The 15,333-nt window shown below is 38.8% G+C and overlaps 1 pseudogene; it reads right to left on the bottom strand.

Annotated features, from left to right (window-relative positions):
- LOC129899886 (acid beta-fructofuranosidase 2, vacuolar-like) overlaps window positions 1–15,333 on the bottom strand; it is a 46,745-nt pseudogene that overhangs the window by 12,398 nt on the left and 19,014 nt on the right.

The following is a 15,333-nucleotide window of genomic DNA, read 5'->3' as shown; positions in this document are numbered from 1 at the left end:
TTGCCTCACATTTAGTATTTTTATTTGTCCTTTTTGAGCATAAATTTTATGAATTGTGCTTAATAGCGTATTTTATTTGTAGGATTAAATTGAAGCGAAGACGAAGAAATTTGGAACAAAAATGAATTAAAGATGAAAGATTAAAGAAGAAAATCAAGTAGACAACTTAATGGATTGAATTCAAAATAATAATATATTTTTATATATATGCCAAAGACAGTTGAACGAGAGATTGAAAATGGAAAATCTTCTCATTGCCATGTGTCATGTGTTGAAGGCAACAACAAAAATTGAAGGCGGCGCACGCAAAAGCCCAATTCTTTTGGGTTTTGGTTTCCCAATTAGTTTTGGACTCAATTATTTTATTTGGGATTTTTTGCATTTATAAATAGTCCATAAAAATAATTCTTCTAGACAACTAACATACAACTCACAACTAACTTTTTACCTAAGACTTAGACTTTTATAGTTTGGGAGTTTTGGAAGAGCCGTTGTTAAGGCCAGAGAAAATTGGTTGTAATGACCCTCAAGGTCGTTCTCTTCCTTTTTGATCTTTTTAGCATTTAGAGCTTTCCTGTAGCGACATCAAGCCATTTATAACTTACTGGAATTGACAGTTCGTTCGCTTGGTCATTCGTTTGGATTTTATGCCCGTTTCCCTATTCTGGAGCTTTTATAACTTGAAAACTTGACTTCGGTCATACATTTTGAAAAATGACCTCAAATTCAAATTATGATAGTTCCACCAGCTCCGGAATGGAAAATTAGGCTAGTAGCATGGTCGGCATGAGTATCGTGGCAATCAGTGCGAGTTTGAGGCCATTTGATACTTTAGCCTTTGAAATTTGGCCTAAAGTTGACCTTGGTCAATATTCTTGGTAAACTGTAACGCCCCTCAAAATTCTTCCCTAGGATTCGGACCCTTCTTGTATTCATGCAGGGTCGAACCCAATTATTTATAAGTGTGTGCTTGAGTTAAGATGAGTCCCCGAGTAATTGAGGAGTGTTGGAGGTGATGTGGGGTCACAAAGGACCCCTAGGACCGATCTAAGACCAAAAAGATTCATCGTGGCTAAGTTTGAGGAGGAGTTCGCATGAAGGGTTGACTTCTAACGACCCTATCTTTTGATATATGAAGATCTGGGTGGCCCACGACCTATTAAATTAATGTTCGTCGAGTCTTCTTTCCAACGCCACCAAGAATGTAAATTTTGGACTTCGGAGTCGAAAGATATGACGATCCTAAGATGAACTAGTACAACAGAGTTTCCGACCTAGGTTACAATTGCTGGAAAACTGGGCTTGGCACTGTAGTGGCGCGATGCGCCACTATCGCGCCAGAAATATGCCTCAGTAGTTTGGGCTCTGGCGCGGCGCGCCACTAAAAGGTGTGCAGGGTTTTTCAAGCCAATTTCCAGAACCCAGAAAATATTGGCCTTGGCGCTATAAGGGCGCGACGCGCCACTATCGCGCCAGAAACATGCCTCAGTAGTTTGGTCCTTGGTACGGCGCGCCACTACAAGATGTGCAGGTTTTAGGCGTAATCAGCCTGGCACAGCAATGGCGCGATGCGCCACTATCGCGCCAGGTGTATTTTTGCCTATTTTTCAGAACTTTGAGAAGGGGCAATTTGGGAATTGTCCCAAATTATATATGTATTACCCTTGGTCTTTTGGGAACACATTTTTACAGCCTCACTCTCTATCTAAAAGCCCTAGGAGCTTCTCTCTCTCTCTTCTTCTTCTTCTTCTTCTTCTCTATTTCCAACAAGAGATTCTTCCAAGAGCTTCAAGACTTCAAGCTTTCCATTGAAGACCCAACAACAAGGTTTCTTCAAGAGTCTATTCTAAGGTATGTAAGGCTATCCAAAACATGGGTTGACTCCACCCATGTGCCTTACTCTTGCTTTGAGGTTAGATGTTCATGAAAATAGAGTTCTTGGTATGGGTTAAGTTTAAATGAGTTTTGTCCCCTAATTATTTAATTCTATATGTATTGATGTTGTTGAGCTAAGAAGTCCCTAAAATGGGCCTTTATCTGAGTATGAGTTGATAAGGATGAATTGTTAAATATTTTTTATTGACCTTTTTAATTATTTAGATTGTGATAAAGGATGTTATTTTCCTAAAAATATTATCGATTTTAAAATGTCGATTTAAAGTCTTGAAGTTGTGATGAGTCACAAAGATTTCTCAAATGGATGGAGGTAATGATTGATTATATCTATATGTTGCTATAAATGTGCATTTAAATTTCTTTTGAAGAGATGATTGAGATTGATCGGATAGTGCGATTGGAAGAGATTTGATTGTGATAGAGTTTATGAGTTGACAAGGTTGTAATGAGCCTTGTCGATATGAGTTGATTGAGTTGATTGGATGGAGTTTAATGAGTCTTGGGAGGAGTATCGAGCACCGAATTGGGCAAGAGTATAGTCCACACTCGAACCCAATACCTGTGTTGCCAAACATAGGGGGGATTGAACCGTTAAAGTCGGATACTTCCCCGAGAGGTTTGTCCTGACATTATAGGACTTGGTTGGATTGGATCCATGATTGGTTGACTCGTTCATGCCCTGGCAAAGTATGAACAGACGCAACAACAACGTCGGCTTGTTGTACTGTCACTGGCTCATAAGTGATGGTCGTCGGATAAGAGAAACTCCCAAATAGGTCTTGATAGTACTCTGAGTCAGACTGAGTTGAATGATATGTGATTGGTCCCGTCTAAATCATATTCTTGTTTAGACTTAGGACATTTGAGTGAGTTGTCCTGTATATATATATATGAGTTGAGATTCCGATTTGACTGATTCTTCCTTGATGTTCGTTTTATTCGGCCATTTTACATACTCGTACATTCCATGTACTGACGCCAATTGGCCTGCATCGTTTCATGATGCAGAGACAGGTACAAGAGATCATCAACTAGTGCTCCGTTGAAGATCCACATACACTTCCCGCTAGTTGGTGAGTCCTCCTAGTTCCCGGAGGATGTTGAGCCTTCTTGTACAGTTTTGTTGTCATTTCCCTTATTTTGATTGTTGGTAGCCATGGACTTGTCATTGGCATCTTTTAGACTTTGATAGAGGCTTCATAGACTGGAGTGTGGGGAGGTTGAATGGTTATTTTGAGGAGTCTTATTATATTTATTTGTTGAGTTAATGAATGTTTGGCCTTCGGCCCCATATTGTGAATAGTATCTCAATAATTGAGTTTCCGCTAAGAGAATGTGATTGAATGAATATGTGATTGGACTAGGTGGTTCACTCGGAGGTCAGAAATGGCCTTTGGGTGCCGATTACGTCTAGGGTACCCTCCCAGAGCGTGACATAAACGTGCATGGATTGAAACTCCGTCAGCGTGGTTAGCTTTGAAATATTAAGTTTGTTCTAGAATGACCTTTTGTTTGTGTCCCGAGGCTTCCGGTCTCATTTTGAGCCTTCTTGTAGATTGGAAAAAAAATATGCTTGGGTGTGGGACCACTTTTTGTCGAGACAAACTCGGATGGAAATTTTAACTGTGCCATTGAGTCTGGAACATCGAATTTAGTGGGGTAGAATAGTCTATTTGTACGCATGAGATTTCGAACAAATCCCGAGTACCCTATCAAAGCCTTTTCAAATCTCAAGTTTGAGCTGGTGCAAGCACCATTGCTTATCATGTTTGTGAGGCTTGTGGTCGCGATCACAATACATAGGCCTAGTAGACTTCACGATCATGAGGCCAAAGGCTGCGATCGTAATGGTTTGTTATCGTGTCTTTTAATTAAAGACCACACGTGAACCAGCCTAGACTCCCATTTTCATTCTTCAATTTTGAGAGCTAGGGAGGTCCATTTTTGGCGATTCTAATTCTCGTGGGTTTGTGTTGATTGTTTCTACGTGTTGGCATATTCGAGAAAGCATAAAGATCACCAATTTGAGTTAATTTCTTTCCCAAAAGGGCTGCCAAAGCTTTGTTAGGGATTTAACAGAGTTTTTTAACGTTGGGCTGATTTAGGTCGTTTTGAGCATTGATTTGTGCCCCATTTTGGGGTACAATCTCAATAATGCATTTAGAACAATTTCACAGAGTCATTTTTGGGATTCCCATCGCGTGTCCCATAATCTTATTTTAGATCCAATTTTGGGTCCGTCTCCGAAAAAAATGATTTTAGTGTCACAATATCCGTATTGATAAGGTGATCAACATTTTGATAGTGTAGAGTCATTTGGAGTCATTTTTGGAGTGAAAAGCTACTATAAAGTGAACTTGGAGTACGCATGTTCGGCTTCGAGATAGGCTACAGTCTCCTTTGTTTTGATTGAGCTTCATAAAGTATTGTTTAGCATAAATAGCTTATAGTTTGGATTGTATGTGATGGGTTAGGCTCAATTCCCAGTTTGTTGCATCTTTGTCCTGATATGAGCCTTAGGCTACATTGCCTTTATGAGATTTCCCGTCTAGTTTGTAAGATTATGGATTATGCCTTAGTTTGACTTTGATGAACCTATTTTAGGTGACATGTTTGATGTTTATGATGATTAGCAGATTGGTGCCTTAGACTTGAGTTTTGGTTTGAGACTTAATTGATGTAGTTATTGTGGACGGGAATTTATGAGGCTTAGTGTCCTTCGCTATTGTAGGTATAGTGATTTCCACCTGGTTTGGCTTGTGTCCTATTGTTAGATCCCATTTCTGGACTTAGAGCTAGAATTTCCTATGATTTTTGGTTGTTATTTAGCGGGTCTAGCTGTGGTTGTATTTTCAGGGTTGTATTCCAGTAGGATCTTGAGGTTTTGATTGACTAGCTGAGTGTCGCTTCCTCACTTTCCTCATCCTTGTTACCCAGTTAGGGTTGAGTTCCCTTTTGGGCCTTGTTGTTGAGTTAGAGGAGTAGGTTTGAGACATAGGCCTTGGTTAGAGGTCGGTTACACGTACTAGTCCTATTTCTATGCTCTATAGTGTAAGGTGCTTTTAGAGTTATTATTGTATGTGATTGTGCGTGCTGTTTGGGTGCTGGTGATGACATGCATTGCATTAGATCATTTTCTCTCATGGATGTAGTTTTCTTCGGTGCATGCATTAGTTCTTGGCATTGATTTGAGAAAGTTGGGTTGTAACCCAAACTATTTTATACTGATTTTTGAATAGAGGTCATATTACCTTTATTACTACTATTTTTAGTGGACCAGAGTCATCGAGAATGCGCTCATTTTATGATATTAATTTAAGACATCGAGGATGTGCTCATTTTATTATATTGATTAGAGGCATCGAGGATGCACTGATTTCATTATACTGGCCCGATCGTAGAGATTTTCGACCCTTTCTATACTGAATTGTCTATTTATCTCCGGTCATCACAACGGAGAAGATTTTATGATCGGATACAGATTGATAAAAAACCAGGATTAGGAGCGGGCAGGTATATAACGACACTCCCAAGACCTCATAACGATCCGATAGAGGCGTATGGGTCCTACTTCCTGGCCTGGACTGAAAGTAGGTGTATATTTCTTGGTATAAGGCACTTGACCTTTGATGGTCTACTGGTTTTACTGCATGACTTTCATTCATATATGCATTGCTGGTTTACCTGTTTGTGAGTGAACTTCCTGGGCATACAGGGGCTCAGGGGGTATTGTCATACTATTTGCAAACTAGTGGCGGTATAAAGGGTGATCTCTTGTTTGAAGGTAGTTACTGCCTTTGTTCTTATTTATCTATTTTTTGTGCAGGGATTTAGTGATTCGGTCCTTTCATCCTTTATGTGATATCTGTGTTTTTTTCTGTTAGTAGGGTGTCACTTAGTTGTTTCCCCTTCATAGCATGTCTTCATGTTTATGTCTTGGGCTAGCGCCACCAAGTACCTCCTTGGTTTCCTTGCTTATTTCCTATCTCTCTCTTTCTTATATCTAATGCTTCTTATTGCAGGCTTTCATATTATTCTTATTAGTTACTTGTGATATATACTACTTGCTTACATGTTCTTTATAATTGCTTTAGCTTTGGAGCCCAGTCGGCCGATAACTACTGAGTGCCACTTATTGGTACTCATTCTACACTTCTGCATTCTACAGATCATTATATGGGTTTTCATTACCGATTTGGATATTTGTGGAGCATCTGTTTGATATTGGAGACTTGGGTGAGCTCTTGGCGTTCAGAGTTGCCTAGTTCCTTCTGTTTTGTTTTGGATTAGTCTTTATTTGGTTTTCGGAGATAGTCTGTATTATTATTACTTTTATTGTATATGTATAAACCTTGTACTTCCTTATTTAGTTTAGTAGCTCGGCTACCGACATATACCAATTCTTGGGGATTATCTTGTTGTTTGTTATTATTCTTCTTTTCTTATCATTATTATTATAGAGTTCTTTCCTTTCGCATGTAATGGTTCATTGCCTTTGGTTCCAAACCGTGGGGTTTGGCTTACCTACTGGTGGATTGATAGTAGTTGTCATCATGACTTGAGAAATTGGGTCATGAAAGAGTAGTATCAGAGCTTAGGTTCGCGGATATCATTGGTATAAGATCAAGTGCCTAGTAGAGTCCTTCGGATCGGTGTGGAGACATCCGTATCCTATCTTTGGGTAGCTATAGGGATTTTAGGGAAACTTTATTTTTGATTTCTTATCGTGTGAAATTTCTTTGATCAACCTCTAAATACTTTCTTGGAATTCATTCCTCCTTAGATAGATAGTACGAGCTTTCCAATGGACATGGCTAGAGCATCAACGCATACTGCCTAGGATTTGATAGTATCTATAATATCTCGCCCCTTTGGATCCAATATTAGATATTCAGTGTCTCGATGGGCATACACTATAGGCAGGTGTGGTTTTGGGTGTATCGAGCGGTTCTCATCCTAGAGTTGGATCTATTAGTCCTCAGCAAGGTACTTCGTTGATTTTTGAATAGATGATTGAGTTTATGGAGTGGGAAGAACATACCCTCCTTATTTTCTATCGAAAGAGAGTTGATTTAGGGATTTATTGACGGATTGATTTTGCTGCTTCGCCTAGAATCACAATATTTGATAGATGTTGGGTCTACTTTTCCCTAGGTGGTAAGTTATGTAAGGTCTATGGAACATGCATGTATGGAGACTTACAGTGGTGGAGGTAGGAGATCCCGCCGTCAGCCCAACAAAGGTAGTAACTTGCCATGAGGTAAGCATCATCTTAGTGAGGGCCAGCCTCACTCTAGACCTACCAGACCCATGGCGGGAGCACCTCAGGTTCCATGCTCTCTTGTGATAGGCTATGGTACCTATGGTGGACAGAGTTCACGATAAACTTCTTGGGGTTTACTATCCGAGCATTTAGGTTTTGGGGCTCATACTAATTCAACGGGATACATTTGGTAGAAAGTGCTATACGTGCAGTGAGTTTGGGCATTCAGCTAGGGAGTGTCCTACAGTCACACATCATAGGTGACTTTCTCGATAAGAGAAGGTTCGTAAGGCTCAGGGATAGTCCGTAAGAGGTGGTGCCTCAAGTGTTACAGTTGGTGGTTCAGGTGTTTAGTTTGAGGCTAGGTGCATTCCATCCCATGCTTCTGCAGGTTAGATAGAGGGCGAGGCTCCAGGTATTATTCGGATTCATGTAAATTTTATTTCTAGTATCTTCCTAACTTATAGTGCTTGGGTATTGGGTATTCGTACCCATTAGTGATTACTAGGTCGTTAGATTCATTTTCCAATTCTGGTGATTTTTACTTGGACTTATGTGAGCGTGCTTACTTAGCTCAATTACTTGAATTTTATTTTCTATGACAACTTTATTTGAAACTATGTGTATGTATTTGTCTTCCCTAGGTGATTTCTTTTAGTAGTGGATCATATTGGTTTTATTGTGATGTGGCAGTAGTGATGGAGTTATACTTTATGGATGTTGAGCCTAGTTGATTGCTCTAGGGGATTCCTGTTAGCTTCCTAGAGTTGTCCTTGAGTTTTCCCTTCCCTGCCTAGGTTGTCCCCCCTAGTGTGCTTAGCTGGTATGAGGTTTCTACCGAGAGAAGGGTGTGTCAGTAGTTATGGACCTTGTGGCCTACTGTGGATTTCGTTCATCAATTGTTTCTTGTTTCGATTCCCTATTCTTAGTTCTTAAGTTGGCGACGTTAAGGTTACTCTTCAAATTTGGCTGGATTATCTGTTCGTGGTATGTTTGATGGTTAAGTGATTCATTTAGTTGATTGTGTGATATGGTGCAGATGGATATGTTGAGTTGGAAAGGCTGAAAATGAATTTTCTTTTTTCACTCGAAGTATGGTGATGTTTCAGCTTGAAGCGTCTTGTAAAGAAGGTTCTATTGGGTTCATGGAAATAATGGTCTTCTTTTACTTGTGACCGACCAACAAATAGAAGGAATGGATGATTATGGAGCGAGATCATTCATATTGACGAGTCTTGATTTATCAAAATTGCCTTGTTGTGCTCTTGTGACTTATGGACTTTTAGGTGGTTAGTCAATATCCTTTGGAAATTTTAGTTGTAGGCTTGCTTTACATGACCACCACGACTATCTTCAATTTCGGTAATTCCATATTGTGCCTTGGTCCTACTAATAAGCTACAACGGGTGTCTCTATGGTTTAAAGAGTCAGATTGTTGAATTGGGTCTTCTGTTGTGGTGTGCTTTGACTAATTTAGACCTTTGCTTCCATGGGAGGATGGAATTTCTCTTAGAAAGCTCAGCTTCAGGATGGAGTCAAAGTAATTCGTGGGATCAACTCTTGGTTTCTTGTTAAGGGTATGAGGTTTACACGTGTCATTGTGGTTAGCTCAGACTTGCACTGGCGGGTTGACTTGTGGTATATGCTCTGATGGTTCAATTCTATTTGGTCCATTTTGGCAGGTTTAATATGCTAATAAATTTCTTCTTGAGTCGGCTTTACCCCTGGATTGGTGAGTTACTCAAATTTGCACTCAAGGAGTGGTATATGGACTCATGGCCTTAGTTCGATTGCTTTTGGGGTTAGATCCTCATATTAGTTCAGTTTTCTAGAAGTTTCATTGGCAGCAAATCGACATTGAAGCTAGTTTCAGTGCGATATTTCTAATTGAGGATTTGATTGTCCTTTGGAGTACCCTTTTAAGTTTTGAAAGATAGATTTCAACCTCAAGTTTATGGTTTTGGGTGTTACTAGGTTTGAACATTGGGTTTGTGCCCTGAGCTGAGTTATTTATTTTGAGTTTTTGCCGCATATTGATGTATAGGTGGTGCTTGCATTTCCCTCTTGGTTATTTGGGGGTGTGTTCAGATGATGATGGGAATTGTTGCTGTACTTTAGAATGGGTAGGATACCCATGATGACTAAAGAGTCTTGAGTTTGGAGTATAAAACAGAGAATTCGGCTTGGGAGTTATTTAGAATCTTCTCTTGTTTGTTGGTCGCTTAATTCTAAGGTACCTTTGTGAATTGGTTTATCTCGGGTTAGTCTATTGCGCTCAGTTTAGTTTGTTCTTGTTGGGCGGAAATCAGTATCAAAAGAGGTAAATTGGACGTTAGGTTGAGTTACGAAGAAGAAAAGTGAATTTGAAAGTTTTCCCTTGGCTAGAGTTTCGGGTTGGCATTGCCCGACCCGAGAAGGTACCTGTAGGTCTGCAAATATTGTGGGTCTAGGTTTCTAATCTTTTCATGTCTTTGGGTTCTTTTCTATCCCTTGACTTTCGAGGAGGAAAGTTTTTTTAGTAGTGGATATTGTAATGACCCTCAAGGTCATTTTCATCCTTTTTGATCTTTTCAGCATTTAGAGCTTTCCTACAACGACCTCAAGCTATTTATGACCCGCTGACATTGATAGCAGTCGCCTGGTCATTCGTTTAGGTTTTATGCCCGTTTCCATATTTTAGAGCTTTTACAACTTCAAAAGTTGACTTCGGTCATGACTTCTAGTAAACAACCTCAGATTAAAATTTTGATAGTTCCACCAGCTCTAAAATGGTTAAATTAGGCTAGTTGTATGGTTGGCATGAGTAGCGAGGCAATCAGTGCGAGTTTGAGGTCATTTGACACTTTAGCCTTTAAAATTTGGCTTAAGGTTGACCTTGGTCAACATTCTTGGTAACCGCGCTTGAATTGAAACTTTGTTAGTGTGGTTAGCTCCAAATTGTCGAGTTTGGTGTAGAACGTCCTTTTATTTGTGTCCCGAGGCTTTCGCTCTCATTTCATGCCTTATTGTTGAATTGACAAAAATTATGCTTAGGTGTGGGACCTATTTTTTTATTGAGATGACCTCAGATAAAAATTTTGACTGCACCATTGAGTCCAAAATATCAAATTTGGTGGAGTAGCATAGTACTTTTGTGCGTACGGGATTCTGAATAAATCCCGAGCACCCCATTGGAGCTTTTTCAAAGCTCAAGTTTGAGCTGGTGCAGCACCTGCTAGTGCAAGTACGATTGCTTATCGCGTTCACAAGGCTTGTGGTCGCGATCGTGATGCACTAGCCCAGCAACCTTCAAGATTGCGAGGCCAAAGGCTGTGATTATGAAGCACAGGCTCAGTGACCTTCACGATCGCGAGTCCAAAGGCCGCTATCACAATGCTTTGTTTCCTGGTCTTTTAACTAAAGACCAGACGCGAACCAGCCTCGACTCCCATTTTCATTCTTTAATTTTAGGAGCTAGGTAGCTCTATTTTTGGCAATTCCAAGTCCGATGCATTCGTGTTGATAGTGGCAACGTGTTGGCATGTTCGAGGAAGTGTGAAAATCATCGATTTTAGGTAATTTCCTGCACCAACGGGCTTAGTTAGGGCTTTAATTGAATTTTTAAATAATGGGCTGATTTAGTTCGTTTTGAGCATCGATTTGTGCCCCAATTTGGGGTACAAGTTCAATAATGCGTTTAGAACATTTTCACGAAGTTATTTTTGGGATTTCTATTGTGGATCCCACAAGTCCATTTTAGACCCAATTGTGGGTCCTCTAAAACATACAATTTTAGTGCCAAAACATCTGTATTGATGAGGTGATTAATATTTTGATAGCGTGGAGGCATTTGGAGTTATTTTTAGAGCGAAAACCTACTAGGAAGTGGACTTGGAGCATGCGTGTTCGGCTTCAATGTAGGCTACAGTCTCCTTTCTTTTGGTTGAGCTTCATAAAATATTATTCAGTATAAATAGCTTGTAATTTGGATTGTATGTGACAGGTTAGATTCAATTCCCAGTTTCTTGCTTCTTTGTCCCAATATGAGCCTTAGCCTAGTTTGCCTTTATGAGATTTCCCATCTAGTTGGTAAGATAGTGGATTATGCCTTAGTTTGGCTTTGATGAACCTATTTTAGGTGACATGTTTGATGGTTATGATGACTAGCAGATTTTTGCCTTAGACTTGACTTTTGGTTTGAGACTTAATTAATGTAGATGTTGTAGGCGGGAATTTATGAGGCTTAGTGTCCTTTGCTATTGTATCACCTTTCTTGAAGCCTTGCTGTAGTGATTTCCTCCCGATTAAGCTTGTGTCCTTCTGTTGGATCCCATTTCTGGACTTAGAGCTAGAATTTCCTATGATTTCTTAGTGCCATTTGGAGGGGCTAGGTGTGGTTGTATTTTCAGGGTTGTATTTCTAGTAGGATCTGGAGGTTTTAATTGACTAGCTAAGCGCTGCTTTCTCACTTTCCTCCTCCTTGTTACCCTGTTAGGGTTGAGTTCCCTTTTGGGCCTTGTTGTTGAGTTAGAGGAGTAGGTTTGAGACATATGCCTTGATTAGAGGTCGGTTACATGTGCTAGTCTTGTTTCTATGCTCTATAGGGTAAGGTTCTTGTGGATTCATTATTCTATGTGATTGTGCGTGTTGTTTGAATGCTGCTGATGGCATGCATTGCTTTGGATAATTATTTTTTTATGGATGTAGTCGACCCTGGTGCATGCATTGGTTCTTGGCATTAATTTGAAAAAGCTGGGTTGTAACCCAAACTATTTTATATTGATTTTTGAATAGGGGTCGTACTATTTTTATTACTATTATTTTTAGTGGATTTGAGGCATCTAGGATGTGCTCATTTTATGATATTAATTTGAGGCATCGAGGATGTGCTCATTTTATTATATTGATTCGAGGCATCGAAGATGCGTTTATTTTATGATACTGGCTCGGTTGTAGAGATTTTTGACCCTTTCAATACTGATTTGACTATTTATCTCAAGTCACCATGATAGAGCAAATTTTATGATCGGATATAGATTGATATAAGACCTAGACCAAGACCATGAAGGTATATAGTGGCTTTCCCAAGCCCCCCATGGAAATCCCATAGAGGCACATAGGTCCTACTTCCTGACCGAGACTGGAAGTAGGTGCATATATCTTGGTATGAGGCACTTGACCTTTCATGGTATTACTGGTTTTACTGCACGCCTTTCATTTATATATGCATTGCCTATCATCAATATAGATGTTTGTACCTGTCGATAGTATGGAATGTCGTGTGGGTTTACTTATTTGTGAGTGAACTTCCTGGGCACACAGGGGCTTGGAAGGTAATGTCTTACTATTTGCGAACTTGTGGCAGTATAAAGGGTAGTCTCTTGTTTTAAGGTAGTTACTACCCTTAGTCTTATTTATCTATCTTTTTGTGCAGGGATTTAGTGATACGGTCTTTTGGACCTTTATGTGATATATGTGTTTACTTCTATTAGTAGGGTGTCAATTAGTTGTTTCACCTTCGTAGTGTGTTGTCATTTTTAGGTCTTAGGCTGGCCCCACCAGGTATGTTTTGGTTTCCTTGCTTGTTTCCTATTTTTCTCTTTCTTATATCTGATGCTTCTTATTGCAGGCTTCCGTATCTGTCTTGTTAGTTACTTGTGATATATACTCCTTGCTTACATGTTCTTTACACTTGCTTTGTCTTTGTAGCTCAGTCGGCTGATGCTACTGAGTGCCACTTGTTGGTACTCATATTGCACTTCTGCACCCTGCAGATCATAGTATGGGTTTTCACTACTGATTTGGATAACGTGTGGAGCAGTTCTTGGATTTTGGAGACTGGGTGAGCTCTTGGCATTCGGAGTTACCAAGCTCCTTTCATTTTGGCTTGGACTAATTTTTATTTGGTATTCAAAGGCAGTCTGTATTATTATTACTATTATTGTATATGTATAAACCTTGTACTTCCTTATTTAGTTTAGTAGCTCCACTACTGACTTATACAAGGTCTTGGGGGTAATCTTGTTGTATTGTTATTATTTTTATTTTCTTATCATTATTATTATTATTATTCGATTCTTTCCTTCCTCTTGTGATGATTCGTTGCCTATGGTTCTGAACCGTAGGGTTAGGCTTACCTACTGGTGGATTGATAGTAGGTGCCACTATGACTTGAAAAATTGGGTTGTGACATTGATTTATTCTTTTCTTCTCTATCTTTATAATTTTTCTTCAGGATTTCAAGTTTATTTTATTCAATTTGTAATTTCATAATTAAAATTTTTTCTTTAATTTCTAAATTGTGATTTTCAAATTATGAATAGCTAACCATGACAAAATAACGAGGTAGGAAAACATGCATAGTTATTTTTGTTAAGTGTTTTGCATATATTGTGATTTTCTTCGTCTATAGAGTCTTTCTTGATGAGTGCATGCATTGAGAACCTGCTAGTATTCATTTCTTGCCCAGGAAGGAGGTAGTGATTAGTAAAATATTATCACAATAGAAATTCAGAGGAATAAAACTTCATCTAAGTTACTTGAGCCCGGGAGGAGATAGTACTCTAACATCCAGAGCGAGGGTTAGTAAAGCACACATTCTGAGACTAGAAGGAGATGAATAATATGCATCTAAGAAGGACCGAGAGATGAATTAGATGTTACATAACTTGCTAGATTTTCCATGCAACTCATTGAAGCATTACCACTAACACGATTGGTCTACTGAGATAAACATCATGGGAAACACAATCCTAGCTAAATTCTCACATTGTTCACAACCTAATTACTAGTTACTTTGTTATTGCATCATTTGGTGTTAGTAAATCAATCAACAAAACCCCATTTTACTTTATGCACTTTTATTTTTGGGAAGTAGCAACTACAACAGAATAAGTGATAGCTAATAGTCTTTTTTTAACCTATTCCCTGTGGGATCGACCCCGACTCTTAGTTGGATAAAATATACTGCTAACGATCATCTATATTTCTTTCGAGAGGTATAATTGAGCATCATCAATGCTTCCTTCCATCCACGTGGCTAGTTGGACATCTATTCAGATTTATGTTCTTTTATGTATGGTGAGCTTGGGCTTGTCTTATGCCTTGTCTAAAGTTTAGTAGAGGCATGTCTAAACTGTAAAATTATGCTTTGTTATGTTGAATTGATGGTTAAATTCTCTTTATTTCGGGATTTTCGTATTGATACTATCTTCTGTATTTATGTCGATTCTTGATTTCATATTGTTTATGTCTTGCTATGTATGCTAAGAGGCTTAGTTGGAGTCCCTGGGGATTCTAATCATCGTGTCATGTTTAGGGTCTAGTTTTGATCGTGACAAGGTTCTTTAGAACATTTTTTAGGAAAAGCAAGAACCACTATAATAACCACTTTGTGTGTTTCATTTTCTTCAATCTTCTTTGTGATTGTTTTTTATGAAGTCGCAATAGGAGCTAGTGTCTGCTATATAAGAATTGCTCCATGGATCTCAATGGAAGGGCTTAAAATTTTGTGACTCATAATCCCTTTGTATCTAAAGATAAATGGCAAAAGAGGGGGTTCCATAATTAACTTATAAGAAGGCGATCCATTGCTTAGATTTAGTAAATAACTAAAAATAATTATTTCTTTTCCAACTTGTGATGAATCTTTTAGATCACAGTCTAAAGATCTCTTTTAAAGCAATCTGAAAATCTTCTAAAATGGTTAGATGATAATATAATGTTATTATCAGTCCTATAAGCTATATTTGCAGGACTTTTAAAACTAAGGACAAATACTAAATGATAGGCTAAAAAGGTATATTGAATTGTACCTGAAGTGAGGCCCAACCCTTGCAAATATCAGCAACTTAACTATCACTTTCAATAATCCAAGCCCAAAGATCTCTTCTGTTTTTCTCTCGGTCATAAAATATTTTTGATGCATAGATATTTCCATAATCATATCTTAGCCCAATACCAACATCAATTGTTGGATTATCAAGTACCCTTTTTCCAGCCACAACATCATAAGTTCCAAGGGCATAATAGTCATTTCGATCATCGTCAAGACGAGACTTTAATACATATTTCACTGCAGGCCAATTTTTTGAAGTATCAAGCCCATTTTTAGTAATTTTAGAAACTGGGTAAAAGTCCACACACTCCCACATACCCGTACCCGGTACACGATGGAGCACACCCTCCAACAATTC

Source organism: Solanum dulcamara, chromosome 8 (assembly GCF_947179165.1).
Source record: "Solanum dulcamara chromosome 8, daSolDulc1.2, whole genome shotgun sequence".
Taxonomy (NCBI): Eukaryota; Viridiplantae; Streptophyta; class Magnoliopsida; order Solanales; family Solanaceae; genus Solanum; species Solanum dulcamara.
Note: the sequence above shows the minus strand (reverse complement) of the source record. Positions and strands in the feature narration are given on the sequence as shown.